General features: G+C 38.0%; 3 non-coding genes and 3 pseudogenes across 3 annotated transcripts; all 6 read right to left on the bottom strand.

The window, feature by feature from the left end:
* Positions 1 to 2,554: 2,554 nt before the first annotated feature.
* On the bottom strand, positions 2,555 to 2,673 carry LOC135751207 (5S ribosomal RNA; annotated as a pseudogene).
* A 125-nt stretch (positions 2,674 to 2,798) lies between these two features.
* Positions 2,799 to 2,917, bottom strand: LOC135751075 (5S ribosomal RNA). Its single transcript, XR_010532943.1, has one exon. It is a non-coding gene; the product is annotated as a 5S ribosomal RNA (ribosomal RNA).
* Positions 2,918 to 3,042: 125 nt separating this feature from the next.
* On the bottom strand, positions 3,043 to 3,161 carry LOC135751110 (5S ribosomal RNA; annotated as a pseudogene).
* Positions 3,162 to 3,286: 125 nt separating this feature from the next.
* Positions 3,287 to 3,405, bottom strand: LOC135751043 (5S ribosomal RNA). The gene has a single exon (XR_010532938.1). It is a non-coding gene; the product is annotated as a 5S ribosomal RNA (ribosomal RNA).
* A 125-nt stretch (positions 3,406 to 3,530) lies between these two features.
* Positions 3,531 to 3,649, bottom strand: LOC135751164 (5S ribosomal RNA; annotated as a pseudogene).
* Positions 3,650 to 3,770: 121 nt separating this feature from the next.
* On the bottom strand, positions 3,771 to 3,889 carry LOC135750999 (5S ribosomal RNA). The gene has a single exon (XR_010532896.1). It is a non-coding gene; the product is annotated as a 5S ribosomal RNA (ribosomal RNA).
* Positions 3,890 to 7,975: the final 4,086 nt, after the last annotated feature.

Genomic DNA, 7,975 nt, shown 5'->3' with positions numbered 1-7,975 from the left:
ACTTCTTTGATACTTTCTTGTCCTTTTACAATTAACGTTATGTCATCAGCATATTGAAAAACTTTCCATCTGCTTTATTCCCTTCAATTTCTATGCCTATTATTTTCTCATTTTGTCTTATGGCTAGTCCTAAAGGTTCTGATACCAGCGAGTATAATAATGCTGAGAGCGGACAACCCTGTCTAATTGATCATGTAATTTTAAAACAGTCTGTTAAAAAACCATTACATTTTATTTTTGTTAATGCACCCTTATATAAAATCTTAATCCATTTAATAAAATTTTCTCCAAAACCAAAACTCTTTAAAATTCCAAATAAATAACCATGCTCCACTCTATCAAAAGCTTTTTCAAAGTCCAAACTGATTATATATCCCTCTTCATTTTTTTTCTTTCATGTACCATATAATGTCTCTTATACTCATCGTAATATCTGCAATATCTCTCCCTTTAACTCCATATGCTTGATTCGTTGTAATTATACTTGGCATTATTTCCTTTAACCTGTTGGCTAAAACTTTCGCTAAAATCTTCAAATCCGTATTCAGCATCGTGATTGGTCTATAGTTTTTTAAATCTACTTTTTCTCCTTTCTTTTTAAATATCAGCTTCATTAAACCCATCCTTGTTCTTTCATTTATTTCTCCTTTTTCAAAAATCTCTTTAAAAACCTCATTTAAAATCTTTGTTAAAAATCCTTTAAAACACACATAAAATTCTGTTCCCAAACCATCTATTCCAGGACTTTTATTTTTATTCAATTGATTTATTGCTATTTCAATCTCTTCCTCTCTGATCACTTGGTCACATTCCTTTTTATTCTCCTCACTTACTGTTGTTTTTATCATATTTAAAAGTTTGTTCATTTTCTCCTCTTCCACGCTCCTTGCACTAAACAAATCCTCATAAAAAATCTTAATTTCTCCTAAAATCTTTTCATTTCCTTTTACAATTCCTCCATTTGAACCCCTTATTTCTTTTATTGTTTCAGCTTTCCCTCTGCTTTTCTCCAGACCAAAAAAGAACTTGGTACATTTTTCTCCCTCCACCACATATTTTGCTTTACTTCTTAGCATCGCCCCCTCATATTTCTTTTCTTCTATTTCTTTTAATTTTTCTTCAATTTCCCTAATCTTTTGTATGTCCTTATTCTCTTTGTTTAATTCCATTTCTAAACTTAATTTCATTTCTTTTGTCTTTGTATTTTTTACATTTTTGTATTAAACTACAATATTTCATTGAATATTTTTTAATTAAAAACTTAACATTTTCCCACCATATCCTCTTATCCTCTTTATACATTCCATTTTCCTTTTCTTTTTCTATAATTTCCTTAACCTTTGACACATAGTGCTCATCCTTTAAAATTTGTGTATTTAAAATCCAAACTCCTGGTCCTCTTTGCATTTTACTCCAGTCCAACTTAAAAAATAAAAACTTATGATCACTAAAACTTGTTTCCTCATACTTCATATTTTCTATAAAATTCTCCACATTTCTTGTACATAAAACAAAATCAATTCTGGTTTGGCATTCAAACTGCCCCGTTATTTGTCTTCTTGAAAATTCCATTTTCCTTGCATTTCTTTCCCTCCACACATCTATCATATTATTTTCACCCATTACAATTTTTAATTCTTTTCTTCCCATATCGTTTTTAAAAACCATTTCTTCTGCCATATCTTGTTTACTGAACACAGTATTAAAATCCCCCATCATTATTACCTCTTTATGTTTCCTTACAATATTTCTTAAAATGTTAAAAAACTCTTTCTTTTCCTTCTCCTCCACAGGTGCATGTACATTCACTAAAATCAAGTTTTTTCCTTCATAATTGATCTCAATCACCATACATTTCCCAATGTTATCCTTATACACAATTTTACTCACTTTAAACACATCATGCTTCAATAAAAAAGCCACACCTCTTCCCAGCCTTCCATCACCATTATTATATAAAATATTTCCATCCCATCTCTTTTCATACTAAATCATCCTATTTTCTTTCCAATTCGTTTCTTGAAAAGCAATAATATCTTCCCTTTTACATTTTTCTATTACTTTTTCAAATTTTCCCATGTTCATTAGTCCCCTTGCATTAAAAGCAACACAACTTAAAACCATTAAAATAAAGAAAAATAAATACTTAACCTGTTAAGCCAGACAGCCGTTTTCAGGCCAAATCATGAAATTTACATGCACAAACTAAAACAGCTGTAGTTCCAAAACCCTTTGACCTACAGACACAATTTTGATATCTTTAAAAAGAAGACAGTTGTGTCTTTACTTCTCAGTTATCAGAATTCAGATATGTAAAAAAAGCTAAATGTTATAGACACTGAAGTGTGGTGAAAATGTTTTATTAAAATTAAACGTGTTTTTATTTAATAAATAATGTCATATTAAATGTGCCATACCAACCCAAAAACAACATAGACTTAAGACCACGATTCGAGAGACACTTCAAGACTAATGTGGCAACGCAATGACATCGGTAAATGCTCACAAAAAGGACGTAATTATGGGAAAAAATGACATAAATAAATAAATTAAATGCTTATAGCACCTGGTATTCCCAGGCGGTCTCCCATTCAAGTACTAACCAGGCCTGACCCTGCTTGGCTTCCAAAATCAGACGAGAGCGGGCGTGCTCAGGGTGGTGTGGCCGTAAGCGAGTGCTGCCTCGATTCGAGAGACACTTCAAAACTAATGTGGCAACACCATGCCATGGGAGAACGCTTACAGAAAGGACGCATTCATGGGAAAAAATGACATAAATAAATAATTAATTATTTAAAAGCTTACAGCACCTGGTATTCCCAGGCGGTCTCCCATCCAAGTACTAACCAGGCCCGACCCTGCTTAGCTTCCGAGATCAGACGAGAGCGGGCGTGCTCAGGGTGGTGTGGCCGTAAACGAGTGCAGACTCGATTCGAGAGACACTTCAAAACTAATGTGGCAACGCCATGCCATGGGAGAACGCTTACAGAAAGGATGCATTCATGGGAAAAAATGACATAAATAAATATTTAATTAATTAAATGCTCACAGCACCTGGTATTCCCAGGCGGTTTCCCATCCAAGTACTAACCAGGCCCGACCCTGCTTGGCATCCGAGATCAGACGAGAGCGGGCGTGCTCAGGGTGGTGTGGCCGTAAACGAGTGCTGACTCGATTCAATAGACACTTCAAGGCTAATGTGGCAACGCAATGACATCGGTAAATGCTTACAGAAAGGACGCATTCATGGGAAAAAATGATATAAACAAATAATTAATTAATTAAATGCTTACAGCAACTGGTATTCCCAGGCGGTCTCCCATCCAAGTACTAACCAGGCCCGACCCTGCTTGGCTTCCGAGATCAGACGAGAGCGGGCGTGCTCAGGGTGGTGTGGCCGTAAGCGAGTGCTGACTCGATTCGATAGACACTTCAAAACTAATGTGGCAACGCCATGCCATGGGAGAACGCTTACAGAAAGGACGCATTCATGGGAAAAAATGACATAAATAAATATTTAATTAATTAAATGCTTACAGAACCTGGTGTTCCCAGGCGATCTCCCATCCAAGTACTAACCAGGCCCGACCCTGCTTGGCTTCCGAGATCAGACGAGAGCGAGCGTGCTCAGGGTGGTGTGGCCGTAAACGAGCGCTGATTCGATTCGATAGACACTTCAATACTTATGTGGCAACGCCATGACATCAGTGAACGCTTACAGAAAGAACGCATTCATGGGAAAAAATGACATAAATAATTAATTAATTAAATGCTTACAGCACCTGGTATTCCCAGGCGGTCTCCCATCCAAGTACTAACCAGGCCCAACCCTGCTTGGCTTCCGAGATCAGACGAGAGCAGGCGTGCTCAGGGTGGCGTGGCTGTAAGCGAGTGCGGACTCGATTCGAGAGACACTTCAAAACTAATTTGGCAACGCCATGCCATGGGAGAACGCTTACAGAAAGGACGCATTCATGGGAAAAAATGACATAAATAAATAATGAATTATTTAAACGCTTACAGCACCTGGTATTCCCAGGCGTTCTCTCCTCCAAGTCCCTATGCCGACCAATCATTGAGCGCCGTTGAGCGAGTTGAGCTGCTCAACCAACCAATCACTGAGCTCTGTTGAGCAGGTCGCTTCCTCAACCCACCAATCGGATGGCGCCGATGCTTTGAATATTAAGTGCATCATGTGAGTGACAAGCGTAAATAACACTACCATCATCAGTTGATTGAGTTGATCGGTTACAGCAAACAAGAGGTAAGTCCAGTATATTTACCAGTATATTCATATAAATGCTTTCTAACCGCTTTTTGTATGGATTTGCGTGGATTTACGTGCAGTAATTACAAAGTTATTAAAGTTTTTAAAAACATTAATAGGGAAAATATAATCGCCCATCTAATTTAACTGCTAACGTGCATCGTAAACTGCAGTTCTTCGAGTCATTGTAATATTTTACTCAAATTAAATACTTTGGAAATACCCAAACACAATCAGGGCTGGACATTAAGACTAAACTACTATCCGAATACAGGTATATTTTACTTATTGCTAGTACTACTGTCAGTTTTTCCTGTTGGAATTGACTGACTACATACTGTACATTCAATAGTTTAGGCCTGTTTTGTACGGCTATCTCTAATCTAAACTATTTTGTCTCATAGTAACTGATAAGCCATTAACAGTCAATAACATGTTAAAACACTGACAACACAAGGCAAGCAAAAATATAGTCTAAAATTATAAAACCATTACCTTTTGAACTTTCAGCTAATCATATAAAAATATCACATTAAAATGTAAATCAGATAACATCAATAAAGATTACTCAGTACTTGTGTAGTATTTTTTATGATTATTATTTTACAAAATACCCTTTTAGTTCTACTTTAAGTAATAGTATTAGCAGCACTGTTTCTTGTGTACATGTTTTGCATCTCCTGGTTTTCCAGTGTTTAGTCCCCTGTACAGTTTGAAAAGAAGAAACTAATCTGAATCTGTTTCTGTTTTATTACAACAGATAGAAATCATGGATGTTTACTCTGCACAAAAGCTTGTGTTTTAGACATAGGAAGTGGTAACAGTGTAAGTACTTGTGCTTATGTGGTACAATACAACTTCTTATGTTTTTTCTACAATTCCTTTATTTTCTGCATGAACAGGAGTCAAGGAAAGACAAGGGAAAGAAGGCTGAATCTACAGTTTCAAAGTTCCAGCAGGATCCTGACTATGCCAGTGATGCTGAATTGTTGGCAGCTGCTGGTAATTAACATTTAACACACCATAACTCTTATTTTAAAATTCATATAACATTTTCTTACTGATGTATTTCAAACATCTGACTAAATACACTGCCGAAATATCACACATTTTATGGCACTGATAATGATGACAGTAGGTTTAGTATTTCACTTTTTCAAATTTTCAGCAGGGTGAGGGATATTATCAAGCTAGCTGCCCTTTTTCAGTGTAACAGATTTAATGTCTAAATGCTTTGTTGGCATTTAGATAACACATTCAAAAATCAATTAAATTTGTAGATGTGATATGTTTAAATATATAAAAAAATAACTATTGTCTATATTTTTTGTAGCAGCTCTATACTAAAATGTTTATATCAAATATAATTTGTGTTATCTAAAATAAGATCTGATAACATGGAAAATAGAAACAAACTTTATATATTGTGATAATGTTTGTGTGTCATTATATTCACATCTTAAGCAATGTGCTCAATACATTTTGTCTGATTTTTTTCTACAGAGACTGTCCTTGAAGAGTCTGAGGTAGTGGTCTCCACACAACTGACCACCTGAGGAGAACTCACCAAGAAACCAGTGGCATCTTGCTAGAGGGCTGGCAGAAATACTGGGAGAATCCACCTCCATCTACACAAGCCAATGATATAGTTCCTCCTAACATCAAGTGGCTGAAATATGATGAGACGTATGGTCTGTTTGAGAGGCCTTCAAAGTACAAGAATGCCAAAGGAGAGATTGTGGAGAGAAGGCTTTTAAAGGAGAAGACGGAGTTCCACCCACCCCCAATTCCTACTTCTGTCAAGAGAGGACTGCCCAACATGATGGCCTTTTTCACAACCCCTGTCTTCTTCTGGCGCCCAGTTGGTGTGATGCAAGCCAAGATCCGCTGCCCTAGCTCCAACTGCCCTACATCACCAGATGAATACCTTGAGAAGAAAGGCTTTGGTAGTTATGCTAGGCAAGTATGTGGGATGAAGTACAATTACACCCTCTTGACAGAGAAGCTGAAGTGTTCACATTGTGAAAAGATGAGGCGGGCAGTGAGTAAGACACATGGTGACGCAGACAGTGAAGATGAGGACAGTCATCATGTTCAGCAGTACATTTGGCTGGCACATAGTCCCAAGATTCTGATGAACTTGGCCCCAGCCATCAGAAGCATGTTTCCTGCCATACTGTGTGGGAAGCGTGCTATTGACAAAGGCGTGGTTATTCTTCTGAATGACAGGGTCAACAGTGTGTCCATGAACAAAGTCCAGAGACTGCTGCAGCAGGGACATGATGAGTGGTATGTGGAGCGCCGTGACCTGTACCAGACTCTGCTTTATGAAGCCCACACAGCTGGATCTGCATCGTCTCAGAAGAGCATCCTGTCCTTTGTCAAAGCTGTTGGTACTTACACCCCTCCTCTGGCCCGGACTCCCCTTCCTTGTGCCCGTGTGCTGAGGCGTGCGCACATGATCATGGAGATGGAAAAGGTGTCTGTGTACAGAGCCTCAATCCTCAGTGTTACTGGAGAAATCCTCTGCATTGATGGCACAAAAAAGGTATGTGTATTCTATCAATTCATGAAGTTAAGCAAACTTAATATTTATTTAGTCACTTTAAAATGACTTGAGCCAACCTATTGTTTGACTTTAGCCTCACTGTTCAGCGTTCAAATGTGGAGGATACAAAATGTACATGCATTGTAATTCATATAAATTATATTGGGCAGACAGGTTATTGATAGAAACTATCAAATTGATGTTCTGCTTTCTGTTTTTTCAGGTACTTAAGAAGATATATGGTGATGGCCAGGGCACCATGCAGTATATCACCAGTGTGCTGAACGAGTGGGGCCAGTTTTTGACCACAGTGGTGGTGGCAGCTGAGTCTGAGGGGTGCTACAGACGTATGGCCAAAGGTCTGATGGCCCGCTTTGAACGAGCTAGGGCTCCTGCACCAGCTGTCATATATGCAGATAACAACTGTTGTCGGTAGGTAATAACACATACATATACCCTGATAAAATTTGTCATTCATTTAATGTTAAAAAAAAACAAAGAACACATGCTAAAAATTTGTTTTGTTTCAGTGACAGTGCTTCGTCCTTCCTGGAGAATCTGTTCAGGGACTGGGTGCAGAAGGGCACTTTGATCCGACTGGACATCCGACACTGGCTGCACCGCTGGGATGCTGTTGTCATTAAACAGAGCCATGCCAAGTATGGGGTGTTCATGAGTGCCCTTGCAGGTGCAGTGCTGGCCTACAACAAGAGCGATATGATGCTCCTAATCCAGGCAGTCAGGAAGGGCAACCAGGAGTTGTACGCCAAACTTTCAGACGAGGACATGATAGCCTTCCTTAAACCTCATCAAATCAGGTCCTATGTAAGACGGATCACCCGTGGCGTTGAGGTAAAGTGTAATATTAATCCATGTATAATCTTTATGTATAAAAAGCTGAAAACATACTTCACTGAAATTAACTAAGTTCTCACAATACTATATTTCTTTTTGGGAAATACTTTTAATTATTGAAATAATTTCACATTTTAAGCGATATAACTCTATTAAATAAATTGGAATGATTGTTACAGGAGACAGCTTCAGCAATTGAGTCCATCATTACGGAGTTCAAGGGACCTGCAGGCCTGGACATTGATGGAATCCACCTGTTCAAATCAGCACAGGCAGTGGATTCTCATTGGGCAATTGCAAGCAAG

Source organism: Paramisgurnus dabryanus, chromosome 18 (assembly GCF_030506205.2).
Source record: "Paramisgurnus dabryanus chromosome 18, PD_genome_1.1, whole genome shotgun sequence".
Taxonomy (NCBI): domain Eukaryota; kingdom Metazoa; phylum Chordata; class Actinopteri; order Cypriniformes; family Cobitidae; genus Paramisgurnus; species Paramisgurnus dabryanus.
The sequence above is the reverse complement of the archived record's forward strand: the minus strand, read 5'-3'. Positions and strand labels throughout refer to the sequence as shown.